Source organism: Lithobates pipiens, unplaced genomic scaffold (genome assembly GCF_037356315.1).
Source record: "Lithobates pipiens isolate NorthernLeopardFrog02 unplaced genomic scaffold, aLitPip1_a1.2 Scaffold_61, whole genome shotgun sequence".
NCBI classification, from domain to species: Eukaryota; Metazoa; Chordata; class Amphibia; order Anura; family Ranidae; genus Lithobates; species Lithobates pipiens.
The window spans coordinates 2,649,162-2,675,401 of NW_027507883.1; the positions used below are offsets into that span (position 1 = coordinate 2,649,162).

Consider the following 26,240-nt stretch of genomic DNA (forward strand, 5'->3'; position numbering starts at 1 on the left):
ACTCTCTGAAAAGCCTATATGTAGAGAATAAAACTAGTCTTACATCTTAATAAAACAGTTTTATTACTCAACCAGTATCAGCTGTCATGTACTGTATTACTTCTTTTTCTCCACCTTATCTGTCACAGTTAAAACACAGTGACAAAACATTTCTTTTTACCGCAGCAAAATGTGAGAAAAGCAGTGTAAGCCGTCTTTCTGCCATATGCAACCATCTCTCGCTACCTCTATGCAATAGGATTCTCTTTCCAGTGGAAAAGGAAAACAGTCAGTGTAAGCCGTCTTCGTGCGTAACAAAATTAATGGAACGATTTACACGTTAGAATTTGCAAGCTACGTCAATTTACTATTAAATAGAGTACCTTTGCATTTATCCCTTGACTTTGCAGCTATCCCTTGATCCCTTTTGTGTATTCACTTTATCTCGACCTATATATACTGCCTCAATATTTTCCTAATTTGTTTTGCTATACTTATTATTATTATATTATAGAGATTACTAACTCTAAATCATTGTAAACCTAACCATAGTTATAATGTCTACAGCTAATTTTACGTTAAAGCAAAATTCACACAAAACCATCTTTTTAAAACCTTTTACACACTGCACATTAAGATTAATCCAACCATCTCTCGCTACCTCTATGCAATAGGTTTCTCTTTCCAGTGGAAACGGAAAACAGTCAGTGTAAGCCGTCTTCGTGCGCCGCAAAATTAATGGAACGATTTACACGTTGGAATTTGCAAGCTACGTCAATTTACTGTTAAATAGAGTACCTTTGCATTTATCCCTTGACTTTGCTACTATCCCTTGATCTTTTGTGTATTCACTATATCTCGACCTATACATACTGCCTCAAAATTTTCCTAATTTGTTTTGCTATACTTATTATTATTATTTTATAGAGATTACTATCTCTAAATCATTGTAACAAGTTATAATGTCTACAGCTAAATTTACGTTAAATCAAAAGTCACACAAAACCATCTTTTTAAAACCTTTTACACACTGCACATTAAGATTAATCTCTCGCTACCTCTATGCAATAGGATTCTCTTTCTGACTCTATTTTGTTTATTACTTCTTCTCCACATTAACTGTCACACTGATAACCATTTGTAACACATAACACTTGCAACACATTTTTTAACAGCGGCAAAATGTGAGAAAAGCAGTGGGACGGTTTACTTGATTGAGAAGTGGTTGCAGTAGCAAAGCAAAGCAATACAGTTTGATTACATTAATAACACATAATGCATATTTTACATTCATTTTACATTCACATCATGCATACATCCTAATGTAAGCTGTCTATCACTATTAATGTTCATGGTTACTGATACATTATGCCGATGACCAGTGGAAACGGAAAACAGTCAGTGTAAGCCGTCTTCGTGCGTAACATAATTAATGGAACGATTTACACGTTGGAATTTTCAAGCTACGTCAGTTTACTCTTAAATACCCTTTAGCTGCTTAGCTCACACTTTGCTGTATGTAGCCGCGTTTACATGTAAGTAACCAATGGGGATTGACATTTCATGTCCATCTCACATCTCTAATGCAATTTGTCTCTTTGCCATGTCATACTTTGCCAGTTATTATACTTTCTCATCCGATAGAAACCTAGTCGTTGCTGATATTTCATGATTACAGCAATCATCTCATCGAATTGCTATTCCGACATTTTGCCTTGGTATTACTTTGCAACGCTCTATTGAACAATGTAAAGGTAAGCTAGATATTTTGTGTATTTCCACTTAAACTCTACCTGTATATACTGTCTCAATATTATCCTTTCTAATTTTGCTAAATTAGATTATAGAGTTTGCTATGTCTAAATCCAGGTTACCTACTCACCTTTATTACGTATACTGCTAATTTTAGGATAATACAAAACCATCTTATTGCTTCTTTACACGCTGCACATATTAAGAGTAATGCAATGCTACCGTGAACAGTTTAATTGCTCGTCTCACATTTAGCTGGTATCTCTCTGCTATAGGAAACTGAATTTGTACTTGAACGATCACTCATCTAATATCAGTCCACTCAGTGCTACCGGAATAAATTTTACATTTAGAGTAATGAAATGATTTCTCAGTCATTTTGGAGCTACTGCAACTAACGCTTCCGATCTCATTTCGACTGCAATACTTAATCTCTGCTATTGCAGAATATTTAGCTGCTGACACGTAATGAACTTGATTGATAAAAACCTACACACGTTGTTGCTGTTATTTCGTGTATTTCCACTTAAACCCGTTATAGTTATTTTGCTATATTTATTACTAGTATAAACAGATTACTATCTCTAAATCCTGGTAAACCAGCTCACACTAAACCATCTAATTTCTACCTTACACGCAGCACATATTAACATATTAACATTTAGCCGGTATAGTGAAATAGTAAACGAAATGTGTAGATCACTCATCTAATATCGTCTTTTCAGTGCTACCGGAACAACTTTTAAATTTAGAGTAATGCAACGATTTCTCAGTTTTATGAAGCTACTGCAACTAACGCTTTGGATCTCTTTCCTGATAAATTACGCTCTGCAATATTAAGCCATGTAAATTGTCCTATTGGTCTGCTAACAATGCTATGTATAATAATACAAATCTTTTAAAAGCAATATCGTCTCACTGTAATACTTACACTCTGCATAATATATATGAATAATGCGAATAATGCTAATAATAAAGTCGTCTAAAACTCGGCTATAAGTAGAGAATAAAACTATCTTAGATCAAAATAAACCATGTACTGCCAAACCAATAACGGACAATTACTTAACGTCTATCAGTCAATGACTTAACAAAATAAACTTTAGCACTCTTTTGCTCTATTTTGAATAGTTGTAGTTCTCCACATTAACTGTCACATTGATATCACCACTGACAACACACCACTTTTTAACAGCACCAAAATATGAAAAAAGCACTTTATATGTTTCAAAAGTAGTTGCATTAGCAAAAAATAAAGTCCTGTCTTCTTTACACGCTAGCTTTTCTGTATACATTAATCTCTCTGTGTACACCAGCCACTCAATATAGACTAGCCTCTCTGTCTTCTGTATACAGGTGCCCGTAATCTATATACACTAGCCTGCCTTCTTTTTACAATAGTCTCGGTGTCCCAGCCTCTCTGCATACACTAGCCTCACTGAATTCCCCAGACTGTCTTCTGTATACACAAGCCTATCTGTAAAGAAAAATAGCCGGTCTTCTGCATACTCTAGCCTCTCTGTGTAACACAGTCTCTCTCTGGATTCCCTAGCCTACATCTCTGCATACCCAGGACCTTCCTCTGTATAATCTAGCCTATCTGTATACACTAGCCTGTCTTTTGTACAAATTAGCTTCTCTGTAGCCTGTCTTCTGTATACACGAGCCTCACTGTCTACTCTTGGTTGTCTTTTGTATACACTAGCATCTCTTTATACATTAGCTCTCTGTATACCCAAGCCTCTCTGTATACACTAGTCCACCGGTATACACTAGCAAGTCTGCATACACTAGCCTCTCTTTGTAACTCAACTTCTCTCTCTGTATACCTTAGCCTCCATCTCTGCATACCCAGGACGTTCTTCTCTATAATCTAGCCTATGTGTATACACTAGCCGGTCTTCTGTAGACATTAGCCTCTCTGTATAAACTAACCGGTCTTCTGTATACACTAGTCCGCCTGTATACACTAGCAAGTATGCATACTCTAGCCTCTCTCTCTGTATACCCTAGCCTCCATCTCTGCATACCCAGGACGTTCTTCTGTATAATCTAGCCTATCTGTATACACTAGCCTCTCTTTTGTACACATTAGCCTCTCTGTATAAACTAGCCGGTCCTCTGTATACACTAGTCCGTCTGTATACACTAGCAAGTCTGTGTAACCAAGCCTCTCCCTCTGCATACCCTAGCCTCCATCTCTTGCATAAACCAGGACCTTCTTCTGTATAATCTAGCCTATCTGTATAAACTAGCCTGTCTTTTGTACACATTAACCTCTCTGTATAAACTAGCCAGTCCTCTGTATACACTAGTCCGTCGATATACACTAGCATCTCTTTATACATTAGCTCTCTGTATACCCAAGCCTCTCTGTATACACTAGTCCACCGGTATACACTAGCAAGTCTGCATACACTAGCCTCTCTTTGTAACCCAACTTCTCTCTCTGCATACCCAGGACGTTCTTCTCTATAATCTAGCCTATTTGTATACACTAGCCTGTCTTTTGTACACATTAGCCTCTCTGTATAAACTAGCCGATCCTCTGTATACACTAGTCCATCTGTATACACTAGCAAGTATGCGTACTCTAGCGTCTCTCTCTGTATACCTTAGCATCCATCTCTGCATACCCAGGACGTTCTTCTGTATAATCTAGCCTATCTGTATACACTAGCCATCCATCTCTGCATACCCAGGACGTTCTTCTCTATAATCTAGCCTATTTGTATACACTAGCCTGTCTTTTGTACACATTTGCCTCTCTGTATAAACTAACCGGTCTTCTGTATACACTAGTCCGCCTGTATACACTAGCAAGTATGCATACTCTAGCCTCTCTCTCTGTATACCCTAGCAAGTCTGCATACTCCTGCCTCTCTGTGTAACCCAGCCTCACTCTCTCTCTGTATACCCTAGCCTTCATCTCTGCATACCCAGGACGTTCTTTTGTATAATCTAGCCTATCTGTATAAACTAGCCTGTCTTTTGTACACATTAGCCTCTCTGTATAAACTAGCCGGTCTACTGTATACACTAGTCCATCTGTATACACTAGCAAGTCTGCATACTCCTGCCTCTCTGTGTAACACAGTCTCTCTCTCTGTATACCCTAGCCTCCATCTCTGCATACCCAGGACGTTCTTCTGTATAATCTAGCCTGTGTTTTGTACACTTTGCCTCTCTGTATAAACTAGCCGGTCTTCTGCATACACGAGTCTCTCTGTATAACCTTGGATGTCTTTTGTATACACTAGCTGATCTTTATACATTAGCTCTCTGTATACCCAAGCCTCTCTCCTCTCTGTATACAGAGGACCGACTAATGTGTACAGATCGGCTAGATTATACAGAAGAACGTCCTGGGTATGCAGAGCGCTCAGCTTCAAGGTATGGCCAACGCGAGTAATATGAGGGACACTCCTCACCCCCGCCCCCACCTACCAGATCTTACTTTCATCCCCTTGCCCTCTCTGCCCCGGTCATCTGGTGGCAGTTTTATGCACTCCCTGGCCCCCACCCATTCATAATCCTTACCGACCTTTCTTTCCGCTGCTCACAGAAACACACTGGATGACTTGTCTAATTAACCAACTTGTACAAGACACCGCTATCCTCCTGTCTGACACCGGTCCCCCTTGGAGGCTTTACCCCTCACTTTTTGGGTAGTCCCTGCCTCTCCCTGGATGCTCCACATATACCACAACGACATTGTCAGAGGGGCACCACTTGACAGGACACGGGGCTGTCATGCCGGTGGCATCTCCCATTGGAGGAAGGGATGATGGCCCCAACCCCTTGGCAGCAGGTTCTTTCATATACAGACCAGGGCGGCTCATCTTCCCTTCTGGAGTCTTGACCTTAGATGGGGGATTTGCACTTTGGGGGGTCTGAGTGATACCTAATGCGCTGTACTGGAAGGGCTTGACATTCCCGCATATGTGTCCCCTCCCCCTGGATGCGCCCCTTGTCCCCCCCTCTGGCTCCCACCTACTCTTTGCCGACATTGCCTTCTGCAGCTTTCGGGGACCCTGGATGACTTATTTATTGAGCCTATTGGTACGAGACACTGCTTCCCTCCAGGGTGACTCTGGACCCCCCTGGAGGATTTACCCCTTACTGTTTGGGCAGTCCCAGCCTCCCTCTGGATGCTCTACACAGCCCCCGATGGCGATGCAGGAGAGACACTAATTGGCGGGCCCCAGGACTGCTGCTCGGGTGAAGTCTCCCATTGGATTGAGGGATGGTGGCCCCAGCCCCTTGCCTGCCGGATTTTCCATGCACCGACCAGGGCTGCTTCTCTTTCATCTTGATGTGGTGACCATGGAGGGGAGGAGTTGAAATTTATGGGGTCCGGGTGTTTGCTGGTGGGAGTGCGCTAAAGGACTTGACATTTCTGCATGTTTGTCCCCTCTCCCCTGTTTCCCCCCTCCCTTCCCCCCCTTCCCATCCTTCCCTTCCCTCCTTTCCCTCCCCCTTTCCCCCTTCCACTCCCCATTTCCCCCCTTCCACTCCCCCTTTCCCCCTTCCCTGCCCCTTTTCCCCCCGGGGCGTGGACGGGGGAGAGGGGGTAAGGAGAGGACAATCTGCCAAAGGGAGAAATGCATTTGTTCGGGGACTGCATGTACTTTAGGGGTATGGGACGGGGGGTGGTGGATCCCATTCTGTGATGCCTTTTCTGTTGTGACGGACTCCCTCGTGCATGCCTACGTTTAGGGCGAGCCGAGGAGACCCCTCAGTGCTAACAGTTATATGCTCTACCTCTGTTTTGGTTATACTATTGTTTTTTGTTTCTTTGATGTTACTGATTGTCTTTTATTTGCATACCGGTATCAGACGTGACATTTACCACTGCCGGGACTGGGGGGACTAGGATTCGGGGGCTCCCTCTCCAACCTGTCTACCCAATTACCCAAGTAGGACAGCGCGTTAAACCCAGTGTACATCTGGTAAGCGCTATAGCATAATTGTGCTGTTTTAGAATACCCTTCCTGTACTGTACTGTACAAATGCAGAAAAATCTTAGCCAGGTCGGTAAAGGAGTTGAAATCTGGCTCTTACATACCACAGTTGATAGATGAGAATGGCCAGAGGGCCTCTACCCCAACCCAAATAGTCGAAGTCTTTGAAAAATGTTACTCTGATCTCTACAACCTGCCCGATTCAGGGTCTGGACAGGACAATATAGACAGATATGTAACCGGTTCTGGTCTACCAACCCTCTCATCGGAATCACGGGAGTACTTGGAGGACCCGATCACACTGGAAGAAGTCCAGACGGCCGTGGGACCTCCGAAGGTGGGTAAGGCTCCGGGCCCTGACGGATATACCGCACAATACTTTAAGACCTTCCTCCCTATTCTCGGCCCGCGCTTGGTGAATTTATTTAATACTCTGAGCTCGAATGGGGATTTTCCTGAGGATACCCTTAGAGCCCACATCTCGTTGATACCTAAGGAGGGCAAAGACCCGGGCCTATGTGGGAGCTACAGACCCATTTCCCTCCAAAATTCGGTCCTAAAACTATTCTCTAACTCCTCGCCACGTGATTGGCACATCACTTGTAGTCCCTTATACATATTGACCAGTTAGGTTTTATTCCCACCAGGGAAGATAGGGACAACACCACTAAGGTGCTTACCCTGATCCGTAAAGCAAAGTCATCTGGGACCCCTTGTCTTTTCATGAGTACTGATGCCGAGAAGGCTTTTGATCGGGTCAAATGGACATTAATGTTCTCGGTCCTTCGCCATATAGGTCTGAGTGAACGGATGCTGGCATGGATAAGTAAGATATACTCACGTACTTACATTCCACCGGACATCGCGCGTACGTTTATGTTGAACTTCCCCCCACCCCTTGTCACTAAGATCCGCAGTTTGCTTCACGGGTGGCATTCTGGCCTCCATTCCTGGTTCAGCAGATGCAATCTCATTAAAATGAACATACTCCCTAAATTTACTTATCTTTTCCAAGCTCTCCCGATCCAGATTCCAGTCCTGTTTTTTAAGCAAGCTCAATCCTTGCTCACTCAATTTAACTGGGCCCACAAAAATCCCAGACTTAAGCGGTCACAGCTGACATTGTCTAAACAACAGGGAGGGTTGGTTCTCCCTAACTTGCGACGCTACTACCTGGCCTCCCATCTGGGGCGTGTATTGGACTGGAATCGAAACAAACTTTCTAAGCTCACTCCCGAATTCCGCTAAGAAGCGCCATGTGGTGCTATAAGTATTTACCCACAGAATTTATGTCACATCTCACTATAGGGGCTTAGTTGAAAGTCAGTCACCTGATCGCTACCCAAAACACACTCACGTCTTTGACTTCCCCCCTATTCCCTATACGTGGCCATCCAACCTTTGAACTGGGGACCCACTTAAAAATTCCAACCTAGTCAATGCGTCTAAATTCATCATTGATGGAAAATGGCCTTCTTTCTCAACCCTAACAGATCCGACAGGGCTTTTCCAACTGCCTTTTTGGAGAGCGGCGCAACGACATCATTTTCTCCATTCCATCCCCAATCCTCAAACGTTCGCCCGCCCTCAGACGGAGTTTGAGACTCTATGCAGGAGCGAAGGCCCTTTGGCCCACATTCTCTCTCAAACAGATTACCCACACTTAACCTGTCTGGCCAACTGGGAAAAGGACCTTAATTGCTAATTTTCCCCAGCACAGAGACAACGCATTATCACTTTGGCTCTCAAAATGTCGCTGTGCACGAAGATACAGGAGACGAATTTTAAACTTCTCACCAGGTGGTATTTGACACCATCAAAGCTGCAGAAATGTTTCCCCTCTTCCTCGAACATATGCTGGAGGTGTGGAGAAGAAGAGGGCATGTTGCTGCACATTTTTTGGTCCTGCCTCAGTTTGGTGGACTTCTGCACAGAGATCCGATGCATGACACAAAAATTCACAGACTTCTCCATCCAGGAAGAGGCTGCATTCTTTCTCTTGCACCATTCACAGATTCCCATTAAGAAGTACAAAAAAATCTATTTTACGGCATGTGATAAATGCGGTGAAATCCTGCATCCCTCTCTATTGGAAAAAATGTTCCCCCCCTTTCATTACTCACTGGCTTAGGAAAATAGAGGACATTAAAAAAAATGGAGGACTTGATCCTCACATCACAAGGTAAACAAGAATTTTTTAAACAAACCTGAGACATCTGGAATACCTTTATATTCTCGCTGGAAGGATGTCGCCTGCTATCGCCTTAGTGCTCTGAGCTTTCCTTGACTGGCCCCTTGGACAGTGGCTGCGATCGTGTCTCGTCCCCTCTTCTCCTTTTCTGATGTTTCAACCCTTCTCTTTTCGGCCTTCCTCCCCTATCTCTCACCCCCTCCACCCCCTCTCTCTTTTGGAAAGAGTGGAAAATTGGGAATGACGGCCCCACACCCCCCTCTGGATGGATTATGCCGGAGGGACCTGGGGTTTGTGTGACCCTGGATCTTGGTACAGTACTTTATCCGTGCCTCGAATCATTGTGATTGATGGAAGGCAGACTCACAGTTGCGAATATACCTGTATCAAGTATTGTTCAGCTGCTTTTTGCTCTGTATTTCTCTGTTGCATTATGTACTCGGGGGACCGTCTTCCCTTATTTGGAGAAAAAATTATATTTGAAAAAAAAAGAAGCCTACGACACCTGGTATTCCCAGGCGGTCTCCCATCCAGGCATTAACCAGGCCGGACCCTGCTTAGTCTCCAAGATCACATGAGATGGAACAGATTCAGGGTGATGTGGCCGTAGCCAATATCTTCAGGCACTCTCAACTCTCTTGACAAACACCAAGATGGTCACCTTGGAAACAAGCAGAAAAAAATAGGTCAATGGCCACAACATAAAAAGAAGCCTACGGCATCTGGAAATCCCAGGCGGTCTCCCATCCAGGTACTAAACTGGTCCCAACCCTGCTTAGCCTCTGAGATCAGATGAGATTGGGCTCTTTCAGGGTGGTGTGGCCGTAGGAGATTTCTTCAGGCACTCTCAACCTTGACTAACACCAATATGGTCACCTTGGGAAACAAACAAAAAAGTCAAGTCAACGCCAACAACATGAGAAGAAGTCTACAGCACCTAGTATTCCCAGGTGGTCTCCCATCCAGGTATTAACAAGGCCCGACCCTGTTTAGTCTCTGAGATCAGACGAGATCTGGTGCTTTCAGGGTTATGTGGCCATAGGCGAGCTCTTCAAGCACTCTCAACCCTCTTGACAAACACCAAGATGGTCACCTTGGTAAACAAAAAAAAAAAAAAACAAGTCAACGCCAACAACATAAAAATAAGCCTCCAGCACCTAGTATTCCCAGTTGGTCTCCAATCCAGGTACTAGCAAGGCCCGACCCTGTTTAGCCTCTGAGATCAGAGGAGATCGGGCGCTTTCAGGCTTATGTGCCCATAGGCAATCTCTTTGGGCACTCTCAACCCTCTTGACAAATGCCAAGATAGTCACCTTGGGAAACAAGCGAAAAAAAAACAGGTCAATGTCAACAACATAAAAAGAAGACTACGGCACCTGGTATTCCAAAGCCATCTCCCATCCAGGGACTAACTAGGCCCAACCCTTCTTAGCCTCAGAGATGAGAAGAGATAGGGCTCTTTCAGGGTGATGCTGCTGTAAGCGAACTCTTTGGGCACTCTCAACCCTCTTGACAAATGCCCAGATGGTCACCTTGGGAAACAAGCGAAAAAAAACAAAAACGAATCAAGGCCAACAACATAAAAAGAAGCCTACAATAACTGGTATTCCCAGGTGGTCTCCCATCCAGGTACTAACCAGGCCTGACTCTTCTTAGCCTCCAAGATCAGACGAGATTGGGTGCTTTCAGAGTGCTCGGACTCTTTCCCCATCACTAATGGGACGAGGCAGGGGTGCCCTCTGTCTCCCCTAATTTTTATTCTGACACTGGAACCACTTATGTGTCACGTTCGGAATGACCCGAATATTACTGGCATATCCAAACCCTCGGCACACCACAAAATTGCGGCGTACGCTGACGATCTAATTTCTTTCGTCTTCAATCCACACATATCGCTTCCCAATATACTCGCGACTCTCCAGCGATATGGCAGCCTATCAAACTATAAAATCAATTGCACCTTTGTCTGTATTGAATATATCGGTCCCGGATGGTGAGGCCAAGAGGCTACGCTCCGCTTTTCCATTCTACTGAGCTGAAAAATCTATACGTTACCTGGGCGTTGACATCGCAGCGGATTTGGCGCAATTGTACCCGCTTAATTTTGTCCCTCTCCTGAATAGACTGAAATCTGATTTGGGAAACTGGCATGCTTTAACACTGACCTGGTTCAGGCGCTGTAATGCATTCAAAATGACGGCCCTCCCGCGGATTTTATACTTGTTCCAGACATTACCAATCCGGTTACCCCCAATTTTTTTCAGACAACTGCAGGTGCTGCTCCGGGACTTTATTTGGCCGCGCAAACCGCCCAGAGCCCGTTTGCAATTGCTTGCCAGACCAAAGGACAAGGGGGGTCTGGGTCTCCCAGATCTGAGACAATACTACAGAGTGACTCTGCTAGCGAGAGTCGTTGATTGGCATTGTAATGGCCCACACAAGCAGTGGGTGGAGATGGAGATTGAGGATGGATCCATTCCCCTATTGACCTCCCCGTGGCTCCTGTCCTCCCTACCAAAAGACCTCAGAGGTCACCCCGTAGTGGGAGCTACGTTGGCTGTTGTGCGGAGGTTGTTACGCTGCACACACATTGCTCCCCTGCCGTCACCAATGACTCCGGTTATAGGTAATCCAGACTTCCCACCGGGATTTACCAACAAGAAACTGCAACAGTTGACAGTGGTGGGGAAACAGCGTCTGGGAGAGGTGTGGCCCTCGGGAGGGCTTCCGACCACGCAAACTGTCGCCAAGCTTTCTGACCCTCTGCTTGACTTGTTTAGTGCTTATCAACTTCATCACTTTCTTCTGGCCATACAAAGGGCCCCCTACACTCCTAGAGACCTGACGCCCTATGAATCCATCTGTCACAAAAAGGAACCTGTGCGACACACCCTCTCCCTCCTGTACAACCTATTAAGTAGTCAGGAGGAGGAGTCGACCCCCACCATTTATCCACAAATGGGAGAGGGACTTTGGCATCACATTTACCCCACAACAGATAGGAAAGATCCTGACATTAGTACATAAAGCTTCCATCGCAAACCAATATCAAGAATCAGGATACAAGATAGTCTCACGCTGGTATAGAGTCCCATACCTTCTGAATAAAATGAATAGATTGATCCCGGATGTTTGTTGGAGGTGCAATTCAGATACGGGGACCATGGGACACATTTTCTGGGCATGCCCGGCCTTGAGGAACTTTTGGGTGGAGGTGACCGAGACGATAAAAACTCTCAGAAATGTAGATATCGCAGACAACCCAGCAGCGTGCCTTCTACACTTGACCGAACAGCCTGTTCGAAAATACAAAAAAACACTCCCGATGCAACTACTGAATGCCGCCCGGGCCTGCATTCCCACACTGTGGAGGCAGCCTCAGCCCCCCATCCAAGGTGCTGTGGTATTCCAAAGTCAATCATATTCTCCGGATGGAAGAATTGACCGCCACCCTTCACAACACTGAAGAGGCATTTAGTGTTACATGGAGGCCCTGGAGGTATTTTTCTGGTACTTGAGACTACATTCGGGAGGTGAGCAGCGCCCCTGTCCCAGAAAAAGACTGAACATCTAACGTTTACCTACGTAGGCCATGTCTGCCCTGGGTGGCATCCCCCCCCCCCTCCCTTTTTGTCTTTATTTTTCTATTTTTCCCTGCCGCCACCCCCCCCCTCCTCTCTCTCCGTCTTTGCACTCTCTTCTTCCCCCGTCCTCCCTTTTGACTATGCCTTGTCTCCTTACTAGCCTTTGGGACCCAGAAGAGCCCCAGGGTTCTGGACACGACCGGCTCATATTTTACTCTGGTTCACATAGGTCATGATAAGCTGGCTCGCTGTGGTCCCAGTTGCTCTCCATGATTACATTTGTCCGAACAGGGCTGCATTAGTTATACTGTACTACATGTCCGAGGTGGGGTTTCTCTCTTTTCTGCATGAAACTCTAGGACTCCCCTCTGAGAACCCAGAGTTATCTGGCTGCCTATTTTTTGTTACCATGTAATTGTGACCCTGGGTCATGCTGTATGGTTGACTGTTATATTTATGTTGTTCTACTTATACTTAATAAAAGAATAAAACAAAACAAAAAAAAATAAGTCAATGCCAACAACTTAAAAAAAGCCTATGGCATCGAAAAATCCCAGGCGTTCTCCCATCCAGGTACTAACCAAGTCCCAACCCTGCTTAGCCTCTGAGATCAAATGAGATTTGGCTCTTTCAGGGTGATGCAGCCATAGTAGATTTTTTCAGGCACGCTCAACCCTCTTGACAAACGCCAAGATGGTCACCTTGGGAAACAAACAAAAAAAAACAAGTCAACGCCAACAACATAAAAAGAAGCCTACCGCACCTAGTATTTCCAGACGGTCTCCCATCCAGATATTAACAAGGCGCGACCCTTTCTAGCCTCTGAGATCAGCGGAGATTGGGCGCTTTCAGGGTGATGTGCCCATAGGCAATCTCTTTGGGCACTCTCATCCCTCTTGAAAAATGCCAAGATAGTCACCCTGGGAAACAAGCGAAAAAAAACAGGTCAACGCCAACAACATAGAAAGAAGACTACGGCACCTAGTATTCCAAGGCCGTCTCCCATTCAAGTACTAACTAGGCCCAACCCTTCTTAGCCTCTGAGATCAGAAGAGATAGGGTGCTTTCAGGGTGATGCGGCTGTAAGCGATCTCTTTAGGCACTCTCAACCCTCTTGACAAATGCCAAGATGATCACTTTGGGAAACAAGCGAAAAAAACAGGTCAACACCAACAACATAAAAATAAGCCTGCAGCATCTGGAAAACCCAGGCGGTCTCCCATCCAGGTACAAACCAGGCCCAACCCTGCTTAGCCTCTGAGACCAAACGAGATTGGGCGCTTTCAGGGTGTTGTGCTCGTAGGCAATTTCTTTGTGCACTCTCAACCCTCTGGACACATGCCAAGATGGTCACCTTGGGAAACAAGGGAAAATAAAACAGGTCAACGCCGACAACATAATGAGAAGCCTACGGCACCTGGTATTCCCAAGCTGTCTCCCATCCAGGTACTAACCAGGCCCATTGCTGCTTAGCCTCAGAGATCAGATGAGATTGGACTCTTTCAGGGTGATTTGGCCGTAGGCACTCTCTTTGGGCACTCTGAAGCCTCTTGACAAAGGCCAAGATGGTCACCTTTGGAAACAAGTTAAAAAAAACAGGTCAAAGCCAACAACATAAAAAGAAGCCTACGGCATCCAGTATTCCCAGGCGATCTCCCAATCAAGACACTAACCAGACCAGATCCTTCTATGGCACCTGGTCTTCCCAGGCAGTCTCCCATCCAGGTACAAACCAGGCCTGACGCTGCTTAGCCTCTGAAATCAGACAAGATCGGGTGCTTTCAGGTTGATGTGGCCGTAAGCATTCTCTTCAAGACACGCCCAACCCTCTTGACAAACGCCAAGATGGTCGCCTTGAGAAACAAGCAAAAAAAACAGGTCAAAGCCAACAACATAAAAAGAAGCCTATGGGCTTACAGCGGACCCTAAGAGATGGGACCCACTAGCTCTGTCATGGTTCGGACGCTGTAATATGAACGCAATGCCACGACATCTGTATCTACTACAAGCCTTACCTATCAAAATACCCCAGACTTTCTTTCATGCGGTTCGCTCAATCTTTATCAAGTTCCTCTGGCGCGGAAAACATATGCGTATTGGTAGGGCAATGCTGTTGCGACCGAAATTGCGGGGAGGTATTGGCTTCCCGGACCCTGCTCTATATTACACAGCGACGCACATGACACCGGTGGTTGACTGGTGCTGGTGTTCTGCCATATACTGTCCGGCCATGATATAGTGTCTGCGCCGTACTGCGCATGCCCAGTACGGAGCAGACGAAGCTTCGGAAAATCTCCGAAGCCGAACGGTAGCCCCACCATCCAAGCGGACATAGGGTTGTGAATATTAGAGGGCCCCTCGCAGGCGAGCTTCGCTCGCCACGCTTCGGGCTCGGCCTCACTGCGCTCGGCTCTTTTATATTCTTACTCTATGTCCACTTGGATAGTGGGGATAGAACCTGGACTCAGTGCGCAGGCGCCGTTCATGCTCGGCAATTTTCGGAATCTGTGTTGCTGTGTACTGCGCATGCGCAGCACACAGCGGACACTATCCGATGGGGGACCATATGTGATAAGACACCGGCATGGGGAACTGAAGCTAAGGGTCAAGCTAGAGCAGGAGATGGTGCGGGTTCCACTGACTGGTCTGCCTTGGGCGGGGAGGCCATTGGAGCCCTGTGTGACTACTCACCCGTTAATTGGCCCCTCGCTCGCCGAGATGGATAGTTTTTTTCACCTTTCCCACCTGACTAACTTTCCTTCTCCTATGACCCCAATTATTGGACATTCTAGATTCCCTCCGGGCCTGTCTGACCAGGCCTTTACCAGGCAAGCCCCCCGAAAGGGCTTCTGAGAGCAGCCCTATTTCTTGGACCCACGGGCTTGATTCCCATGGGGACCATACTGCTAGAGCAAGTACCTGTTGCATTGGATAGCTGGAGAGCTAGACAGCTAATCCATTTCCTCGGATCACTACCTAACCATTCGTTCTTCTCTAGACAATTCCACCCCTTCGAGGAACTTTGCCTGGATGATTGCCCAGTTCGTGGTTTCCTCTCTAGGTCCTACCAAATCCTGACAGATGCACAATCCTCCACGGATCCACCCTTCCTAGCTAAATGGAAAAGGGACTTACAAACTACATTCTCCAAACCACAGAAGGACAGAATACTCTTTTTCGCCCATAAGTCGTCACTCTGCAGTAAATATCAGGAGATCTCATATAAGCTGATCACACGCTGGTATCGTACACCGGTGGTGTTGGCCAAAATATTCCCCGGTCAATCTGACCGCTGCTGTCGATGTGGGCAACAGGCTGGCACCATTCTCCACATTTTCTGGGAATGCCCTAAATTACAAACATTCTGGCAGCCTGTCCTGAGACTCATCCACAAGTTCACAGACATTTCCTTAGCCAATGATCCCACAGCAGTTCTTCTCAATCTAACTCCTATGTCGAGAAAGCGTTATCATAAGTCCATCTCCTCAATGCAGCTAGGGCCTGTATCCCAAGTCAGTGGAAAGAGCAATCTGCTCCAATGGTGACCCAGTGGTTCGCAAGGGTAAATGATATTGAACGAATGGAAGACCTGACTGCCACAATGAGGGATAAAACGGAGGAGCATGGGAACAGATGGTTCTACTGGACCCAGTTTCGCTTTTCGGAAGAATACCTCCGCGAGACATAGTAAGCTCATGGTGATCGTTGGAGATCGCTGTTCCAAACGTTGGACAGCTGATGAGCTGGTGAGCCGAGGGTGTCTCTTGCTCCCTGGGAGGGGACCCCATCCTATCCACTCTACCCACGACACCCCCTTACCCCTTCTTTTCCTTTTCTGCCATTTCCTTCCCCAATCTTCTCTTTCCCCTTCTCCCTCCTTTCAGTTCTACTATTTCCCTTCTTAACTCAAAAAAGGGAAAAGAAAATGGTATGTTCCGACCCCATTTGACTACTACACAATACTCTTCCCCTATCTATGGATATCTAAACTCTTCGAGGATAGCAGGGCTAGTATCAATAATATTTTAAGTGGTAGAGGATCCCAACGAGATGGAGCTTTAATCTCATCTTGATATGACCGCAAAGCTGTACACATGCTATTCTCCTCTGACTTCTTACCATTGGCTCTGATATCCATGCAATATGATCGTTTGTTTGTAACTATTTGTATCACACATTCTGTGAAGTTGCCTTTGCATTGTATGTTGCATACTACTAAATAAAAAAAAAAAAAAAAAAGAAGCCTATGGCACCTGGTATTCCCAGGCAGTCTCCCATCCAGGTACTGTTTAGCGTACTGTTTAGCATCCGAGATCAGACGAGATTGGGTGCTTTCAGGGTGATGGGGCCATAGGTAATCTCTTCGGGCACTCTCAACCCTCTTGACATACGCCAAGATGGTCACCTTGGGAAACAAGTGAAAAAAAAAACAGGTCAAGGCCAACAACATAAAAAGAAGCCTACAGCACCTAGTATTCCCAGGTGGTCTCCAATCCAGGTACTAGCAAGGCCCAACCCTGTTTAGCTTCTGAGATCAGAGGAGATCGGGTGCTTTCAGGGTTATGTGCCCATAGGCAATCTCTTTGGGCATTCTCAACCCTCTTGACAAATGCCAAGATAGTCACCTTGAGATACAAGCGATAAAAAACAGGTCAATGTCAACAACATAAAAAGAAGAATACGGCACCTGGTATTCCAACGCCATCTCCCATCCAGGTACTAACTAGGCCCAACCCTTCTTAGCCTCAGAGAAGAGAAGAGATAGGGCTCTTTCAGGGTGATGCTGCTGTAAGCGATCTCTTTGGGCACTCTCAACCCTCTTGACAAATGCCAAGATGGTCACCTTGGGAAACAAGCAAAAAAAAAAAAACGAATCAACGCCAACAACATAAAAAGAAGCCTACAATAACTGGTATTCCCTGGTGGTCTCCCATCCAGGTACTAACCAGGCCCGACTCTTCTTAGCCTCCAAGATCAGACGAGATTGGGTGCTTTCAGAGTGATGTGGCCATAGGCAAACTCTTCAGGCACTCTCAACCCTCTTGACAAACACCAAGATGGTCACTTTGGGAAACAAGCGAAAAAAAAACAGGTCAACGCCAACAACATAAAAAGAAGTCTACGACACCTGGTATTCCCAGGCGGTTTCCCATCCAGGTACTAACAAGGCTCGACTCTTCTTAGGCTCCAACATCAAACGAGATCGGGTGCTTTCAGGGTGATGTGCCCGTAGGCAATCTCTTCAGGCACTTTCAACCCTCTTGACAAAAGCCAAGATGGTCACCTTGGGAAACAAGTGGAAAAAAAAACAGGTCAAGGCCAACAACATAAAAGGAAGCCTACAGCACCTAGTATTCCCAGGTGGTCTCCAATCCAGGTACTAGCAAGGCCCAACCCTGTTTACCTTCTGAGATCAGAGGAGATCGGGCGCTTTCAGGGTTATGTGCCCATAGGCAATCTCTTTGGGCATTCTCAACCCTCTTGACAAATGCCAAGATAGTCACCTTGAGACACAAGCGAAAAAAAACAGGTCAATTTCAACAACATAAAAAGAAGAATACGGCACCTGGTATTCCAACGCCATCTCCCATCCAGGTACCCACTAGGCCCAACCCTTCTTAGCCTCAGAGAAGAGAAGAGATAGGGCTCTTTCAGGGTGATGCTGCTGTAAGTGATCTCTTTGGGCACTCTCAACCCTCTTGTCAAATGCCAAGATGGTCACCTTGGGAAACAAGCAAAAAAAAAAAAAACGAATCAACGCCAACAACATAAAAAGAAGCCTACAATAACTGGTATTCCCAGGTGGTCTCCCATCCAGGTACTAACCAGGCCCGACTCTTCTTAGCCTCCAAGATCAGACGAGATTGGGTGCTTTCAGAGTGATGTGGCCATGGGCAATCTCTTCAGGCACTCTCAACCCATCTTGGCCTTTGTCAAGAGGCTTCAGAGTGCCCAAAGAGAGTGCCTACGGCCAAATCACTATACTATATATCTATATCTATAATAATAAATAGAAAGGCCAGTATGGTGGCCTGAAATTATGGGTGGAGCCCGGTGGTATATAAGCAGCCGTTCGCCCATCCTTCCTCGTCGGTTCCAGTGCGCGATATCTGATACGTCAGATATCAAGGGCCGACTATCCAGACCAGACGCAGTGAGCCTGTTCGTCAGCTCCCGCGTTATTCGTCTCCAATTTTTTGACAAACCGTCTCTCATCCATCAGCATCCGTAGGTTTTCGCCGTCGGAGTGTCGTTGTACCCGTCGAATTTGTCGCTACGCCTCGGGCCGGCTGTCGCAGGTAGGGCTTCGGCACCCTCTTTTCATTATGTTTTCGATGTACCGTCATCATGCTTATACTCACGAGCCGCTCGGTCCTTTCATATCGAATGTTTTCGGTGGCCCGCTCGGTCCTTTCATATCGAATGTTTTCGGTGGCCCTTTCATATCGATGTAGTCGTTATCATCATTCGACACGTTCGATTTCGCCACGTCAGGCGATTCATTCGCAGGTACAGCAGTCGAAACCGTTCGACTGCCCGAGCATTTCTATTTGTAGCGGTCGAATCGTTCGACTCACAGCCGACTGCTTGTTACGACAAGGCAAACAGTCCGCACGTTTCGCTTGGTCTACTCCAGTTCGAATATGTCTCTTCATTCATGCAATTGTGTTATGTGTCTCATTTTTCATCTCGTTTCATTCATTTCAGTCCCAGTCATTTCTACTGTCTCAAAATCATTTCTGTCACTAGTCGCGCTCCGGCGTGAATCCTGTCGCACCTCCGGTGCACCGATTCGCTTTGAAGTGCCCCAGGGTTCGGCCTCATTTCTGTACATGCTCCAGAGACTGAATCACTCGCAGGATCACGCACGGTCCCCGATTCTTGTCTTTGTCATGGCATACCATTTCTGTCACTTATTACGCTCCAAATCGAGTCTTGTCGCATTTCTGTATGCACTGATTCGTCCTGGTGCGCCCAGCTGCTACGCCTCATTTCGGTACATGCCCCAGAGACGGATTCTCTTGTAAACCTACAGATCAGTCCTTGAATCCTGTCTCTGTCATGGGACATCATTTCTGTCACTTATTATACTCCAATTCGAATCCTGTCGCATATTGTTATGCACCGATTCATTCTGGTGTGCCCAGCTGCTACGCCTCATTTCAGTACATGCGCCAGAGACGGATTCTTTGTTGCTACCATCAGTCCAGTCGTTGATTCCTGTCTCTGTCATGGGATATCATTTCTGTCACTTATTACGCTCCGATTCGAATCTTGTTGCATTTATTGGATGCACCGATTCGTCCCGGTGTGCCCAGCTGCTACGCCTCATTTCAGTACATGCTCCAAAGACAGGAGTCATCTGTTAGGTGCATGGGCTCGTCTTCTGATTCCAGTCTTTGTCATGGGTTTCATTTCATTTCACCTATCACGTTCCGGTACGAATTAATCACATTTACGATCCAATTCGTCCCGGCGTGCCCCAGGATTGGCCTCATTTCAGTACATGCTCCAGTTTCCGTTTCGTGCTCGGTCGCAAGTCTGTGGCATGGCGATTCGGATCTCTGTCATGGCAGATTTACTCATTTCACGTATCGCTTCCCGCTTCGAGTCCAGTTGATTCTTCAATGTTGGATTCCTATCGGGGGGCCCTTGCTCGTCAGCCTCATTTCACAAAAAAAAAAAAAAAAAAAAAAAAAGGAAAAGAGGGGGGAAAATATATATATAATAAAGGGGGTAGGGGGGAAGAGAAGAGAAATTTCATCTGTTTCTATCATTGGTGTCATTTTCCATCTCATGTCTGAAGTCTCACCTCCACTGTTAGCTAGCCTTCATCAAGTGCGAGTCTCAAACAAAAAACTTCACCTTCATCTCCTCAGGTCAGTCGAGTTCAGTAGGTCCAGCCTGCACCTGGTCGGACGGTGCCTCCTTCGGTAAGCATAAATCATCTAGGGGGAAAACGCCCTTCAGCAAGCATCCTTCCTTAAAACAGGTATTTCTGTAGGAGTCTCCAACCAGTTATAATCCATGTCACCCCTTGTAGGTCCGTATTAGGAGAAAACCCGGATCAGAGGGCGTAGCCTCATCAGACCCACGTTCTGTTACCATGTCCCAGGCTGACAGCGAGGACCTCACGGCTCCATTATCCCCATCCGTTTCAGAAAATGGCAGTCAAAGGGCCTTCAGAGCATGGACCATTCCCAGGCTGACAGCCGAGCTGAGACGCAGGGGCGTCCCCTTTCCAGCAACAGCCAGAAAGGCAGAGCTTTTCCGGCTCCTGTTTCCTCCCCCCGCGGTGGTGGAGGCTTCGGCTCAGCAGGCCTCATTGGGCTCCATCGCTTCCTCTATCTCGCAGCTCCACACCCTGGTGTCGTCCCTCACTACCTCGATGTCTGATCTACAGGGCCGAGTGGCCCTCCTCGAGACCCACCCCTCTGTTTCTCCGCCAGAGCCAGCATCCCAGCCAGCTGTTAGTCTTCCCGCAGGTATCTCCGGAGGTGCACCAATAGTGTACCCATCTCATTTGGTGTCAGCAAACATCAGAAAAGATATATTAGAGGGCAAGGACGTCAACTTGGCTTCTCTTCTGATCTCGATTCACGAGCTGGCAGAGAATAAGGCGTATACTTGGGGGGACGTATCAGTGGTCCTCAAGGCCAAGGATCCCAGACTAGACAGGAAACTCTCTATCACCGAGTTTTCCCTGGCCTTCGGCATGATGAGGGATATCATTTGCTCAGCCTCCCCTGGCAGAAGGGAGGAGCTAGATCGGTACCTCCATGTGGTAGTTGACCTGGGGTACAAGTACGGCGGGTTTTCATTCTATGACTATCACCGCTCCTTTTCCGCTAGAGCAGCTGCCAGGCTCTCCCAGTTCCAGACCCCTACGGACTGGAGCACCATGGACACCGAACTGTTTTGCCCCCACTTCGCGGGGCTACGGTCCCCTCTGTGTGCAATATGCCAGTCAGCAACACATACTGCGGCCTGGTGCGCTACCTCAGTGGCAGCCTCTCCCTTCGACGGTCCATCTACCTCGGGTACCGCTCAGAGCCTGCAAGCACCAGCTCGCCCGCCACAGACCGATAAGCTAGGGCGTCCAGTTAAGACCATGGGCGGTGCTCCGATCTGCAACAACTACAACAGCGGGTCGTGTAACTTCAGTCAGTGTAGGCTGCTCCATGTGTGCACCCAGTGCCATAGAGCTCACCCCCGGCTCATGTGTGAGGTCAAGCAGCTCAAAAGGTCCTGACTGAGCCGGCTCAATGTCGCATGGCTTAGTGTCTACCTTTCCAGTCATCCTACCCCCTCACTGTCCACCTTCCTCGTCCAGGGCTTCACAGACGGCTTTCACACTGGACTTGTCTCTCTCCCTCACTGCACGCATGAATGCCAGAACCTACGGTCAGCAGCCACGGATGAACTAGCCATCGACCAACTACTGCAATCTGAGCTAGATCAGGACTTTGTCATCGGCCCTTTTGAACAGCCCCCTTTCAGCACCTGGCGAGTCAGCCCTATTGGGCTTGTCAAGGGCAAGTTCTCTAATAAACTCAGATTGGTTTATGATTTGTCAGCGCCTCATTCCTCCACGGTTCCCAGCCTCAATTCCCTTATTCCCTCTGAGGAATTCTCCCTTAAATATGCATCAGTAGACATGGCCATCCAGGCCATTCTTAAAACAGGCACAGGTACCTGGCTTTCCAAAGCCGACATCTCAAACGCTTTTAAACTTCTTCCCATCCATCCGTCCCTCTGGTGCTGGCATGGAATCAAGTGGAGGCAGCGGTACTACTTTGCCACTAAACTCACGTTCGGGTCCAAAAGTAGTCCTTGGCTCTTCGACACCTTCGCGCAGGCTCTTGCTTGGATCCTGTTACACGTAGCCCAGTGTCAGGAAGTCATTCATTATCTGGATGACTTCCTGCTGATAGAGCCACCCGGCTCTCCTCCACGAGATCTGGGTAAGTTGAGGGTAGTCTTCAATAATCTTAATGTCCCCATCGCCGAGCACAAGGTGGAGGGTCCGTCGCAGGCTATCACCTTCCTCGGGGTCAGCCTAGACACCAACACTATGCAGGCCAGCCTTCCCCCGGATAAACTGACCCGCATCAGGACGGTCCTGAGGGACTTCACTCATGCCAGAACTTGTACCAAGAGACAACTTCAGTCCCTTCTTGGTATGCTTAATTTTGCTATGCGCATCATCCCCCAGGGGCGCTCGTTCGTGTCACGCCTGTTAGCCTTGTTATCCCACTCTCAGGACCCGGAGCAAGTACTCAGCCTGGATTCCGCGGCTATGGCAGACCTAGCCATGTGGGAGGAATTCTTATCTTCTTGGAACGGAGTGTCCCTGTTCGTCCCCTCCGTGTCCGCCCTTTCACCTCGCGTGGTGACCGACGCGGCGGCCTCCACGGGCTTTGCAGCGATCTTTGGCAACCTCTGGCTCGCAGCCCCCTGGCCTCCACAGATACTGGCTATTCCTGGCTTCACTGAGACGTCCTCCCTGTTTGAGCTATATCCCATTGTAGCCGCTGCACACACCTGGGGCCGCAGCTGGTCGGGCCAGACGGTGGTCTTTTCTACAGATAACCTGGCCACTGCGGAGATTGTTAATAAAGGCAGGTCCAGGTCTCTACAGATTATGTCCTTCCTGCGGCGACTGACTCAGCTCTCATTATTGTTTCAGTTCAACCTTCATTGTTCCTTTGTTCCCGGCAAATTTAATCAGGCGGCGGATGCTCTCTCCCGCTTTAACTTTGTTTCATTTTTTAATCAGGTACCCGGAGCCGAACCAACATCAGCAGCTATCCCGGACTGGTCTCAACTGATCTTGGATTAGCCCCACACTTGTCAGCAGCAACGCAACTCATCGATCACTCCCTCTCAGACAATACCCGCAAGGCCTATCAGTCGGCCTGGAGGGCCTTTAGTCGCTTCACATCATCTCACAATACAGAGTCCTCCCGGGTCAAACAAGTCCTTGCCTTCCTTTCCTACTGCCATTCGGACTTGGCATTATCCTTTAACACAATCCGCTTGTACTTGGCCGGGGTACAACACTTCACGTCCCTCCAGGACCCTACCAAGCCCTCCTTATTTACCTTTCACGCCGTCCGGGCTCTCATGCGCGGCATTCAGAAACGTCGGCCAGTTTCCAGCGTCAAACGGCTGCCCATCACAGGCGAAGTGTTCAGGGACATGTCAGACATTTTGGCCTCTTCACCTTTCGGTCTCCATGTCAGTGTCGTCCTGCAAGCAGCCATACATCTGGCCTTCTACGGCTTCCTGCGCCCAGGCGAGTTTACCTGCAGTAGCCCCTCGGCACGTATGCTGTGCAAGCACCATCTAGTCAGGTTCGAGGACCACTTCATCTTGCACTTAGCGGTTTCCAAGACACAGCAGCTTGGCCCAGGGACGGACATACATTTCTATAAGACCTACAACCGCTGGTGTCCGGTTACTGTCCTCTCCCGCTTGTTGACCCTTTTGGCCGATCAACCAGGGACTGGCCCACTTCTACCCTTTCACTCAAAACCTCTCAACGCAGCCCAGTTCATGGAGCATGTCAGGATACTCCTGGGCATCCTTCACCTCAATCCTGCGCACTACTCAGGACATTCGTTTCGCATCGGGGCAGCTTCAACGGCCTCCCGCCAAGGGGTCCCGGTCCATGTTATTAAAAAGTTGGGTAGATGGAAGTCCTCCTGTTTTGCACGTTACGTACCCAATCCGCAGATTGAGATGGCCCAGGCCTTTGTCAAGCTTACCCAGTAACAGTCTGTGTTCAATAAAATGCTTCCCCTACCTGAGTGTTTTGCCCCCTTATTTTGGTATACCGTACGTTAGACCAAGGCACACTTTCAGGTCCATTTCAAGTAAGCGAGTTTATGTTATCCTTGTCTGTCATCCTTATCCGTATCGGTCAGAGGGCTCTACACCATAAATAGAAAGGCCAGTATGGTGGCCTGAAATTATGGGTGGAGCCCGGTGGTATATAAGCAGCCGTTCGCCCATCCTTCCTCGTCGGTTCCAGTGCGCGATACCCGCCCACCCGCCCCTTTTATCAGGCCTTTACTCTAGCACACTCCTCATATGAGTACTCATTTCACCCATTTCATATTTATTTCATTTTAAGGTATGCCCCCTTATTTTGGTATACCGTACGTTAGACCAAGGCACACTTTCAGGTCCATTTCAAGTAAGCGAGTTTATGTTATCCTTGTCTGTCATCCTTATCCGTATCGGTCAGAGGGCTCTACACCATAAATAATATTTTTAGTTATTATATATAAGATACTATATAGGTGATTTGGCCGTATGCACTCTCTTTGGGCACTCTGAAGCCTCTTGACAAAGGCCAAGATGGTCACCTTGGGAAACAAGCTAAAAAAAACAGGTCAAAGCCAACAACATAAAAAGAAGCCTACGGCATCCAGTATTCCCAGGCGATCTCCCAATCAAGACACTAACCAGGGTGGGCGTGACCTAGGCATGAAGGAGTGAGGACGCTCTTTTCCGGAGCTCCCGGTCCGTGACCCCTCCACACCCCTTTACCACAGTCTGGTCGCATATTTCGGCATCGCCGACATCCCCGCGCTTCGGCGGAACACAGCCAGCCGAGCGGGGTCCGCCGCTGCTGCCATGGACAGGTACTTGGTCCCGCTGCAGCCTCCGGCCTCCACGCCGGATCCAGCCAAGATGGCGCCCGCGGCCTCCGGCGCTCCAGGACACGCAGTACAGAGGGAAGGTGAGCAGACTGCTATGCAGGGACACAACATGCCCCCGTTCTCCCCGCCTAGTGACTTGTCCCCGTGTCTCCCCCGCTCACTGTCCATGGCCTCGCTTGACAGCCCGGACCATAGCGGCCTGCCACCCTGGTTCCCTCACAACTCCCAACTGTCCCAGAGACCCTCCCACAGTGGAAGCCTCATCCCAGGACCGAATGGCCAGGCTGCTCTTACCTCAGACACACAGGGGGACCCACCGCTGCCACCAGCACCGGCATTATTGGGGGACAAGGCCATCCTAGCTTTACTCCAAAACCTTCCCACTAAAGCAGACTTTAGCTGTATGGCAGCCAGGATTGAAACGACCTTGCGACATGAAATCGCAGGGGTCAAACGTGACGTGTCGGCTACGAACGAGCGGGTGACCACCCTGGCATCGGATGTGACCTCCCTGACCACTGATGTTTCTGGCCTGCAAGCCGCACATGATACCCTTGCTGAAAGAGTCACACAGTTGCAACTCCTAGTGGATGACCTTGAGAATCGCAACCGCAGACGCAACATCAGGATCAGAGACTTGCCCGAAGCCGCTGGCCAGGCAGACCTCAAAGCCACAGTTACAGCTATATTTAACGCCTGTCTGGACCGCGCTGCTGACACAGTAATAGCCATTGATAGAGTCCACAGGACCCTGGGCCCCAGGAGCCCCACAGAGAACCGGCCACGTGACGTTTTATGCTGTCTCCACAATTACTCAGTTAGGGAGGATGTCCTGCAAGCGGCGTGGCGCAAAGGCAGCATTGATTTTGACGGGGCCCAAGTCACCCTTCTGCCAGATGTATCCCGCAAGACCCTCCAGATGAGACGCTGTCTGCGACCCCTTCTGGAACACCTAACTGAACGGAGGATTCCATACAAGTGGGGCCATCCGTTTCACCTTATAGTGCGCAAAAATGGGAGGCCCCTTGCGCTACGACACCCTTCGGAGGTCCCGTCCTTTCTGGAGGCTTTGGGCCTGCCCTCGGTTCAGGTCCCCGAC

The 26,240-nt window shown here is 47.9% G+C and overlaps 7 pseudogenes; all 7 read right to left on the minus strand.

Annotated features, from left to right (window-relative positions):
- Positions 1 to 9,596: 9,596 nt before the first annotated feature.
- On the minus strand, positions 9,597 to 9,716 carry LOC143958630 (5S ribosomal RNA; annotated as a pseudogene).
- A 95-nt stretch (positions 9,717 to 9,811) lies between these two features.
- LOC143958585 (5S ribosomal RNA) lies at positions 9,812 to 9,930 on the minus strand (annotated as a pseudogene).
- Positions 9,931 to 13,875: 3,945 nt separating this feature from the next.
- LOC143958793 (5S ribosomal RNA) lies at positions 13,876 to 13,994 on the minus strand (annotated as a pseudogene).
- Positions 13,995 to 16,927: 2,933 nt separating this feature from the next.
- Positions 16,928 to 17,046, minus strand: LOC143958480 (5S ribosomal RNA; annotated as a pseudogene).
- Positions 17,047 to 17,367: 321 nt separating this feature from the next.
- LOC143958321 (5S ribosomal RNA) lies at positions 17,368 to 17,486 on the minus strand (annotated as a pseudogene).
- Positions 17,487 to 17,806: 320 nt separating this feature from the next.
- On the minus strand, positions 17,807 to 17,925 carry LOC143958650 (5S ribosomal RNA; annotated as a pseudogene).
- Positions 17,926 to 18,247: 322 nt separating this feature from the next.
- LOC143958356 (5S ribosomal RNA) lies at positions 18,248 to 18,366 on the minus strand (annotated as a pseudogene).
- Positions 18,367 to 26,240: the final 7,874 nt, after the last annotated feature.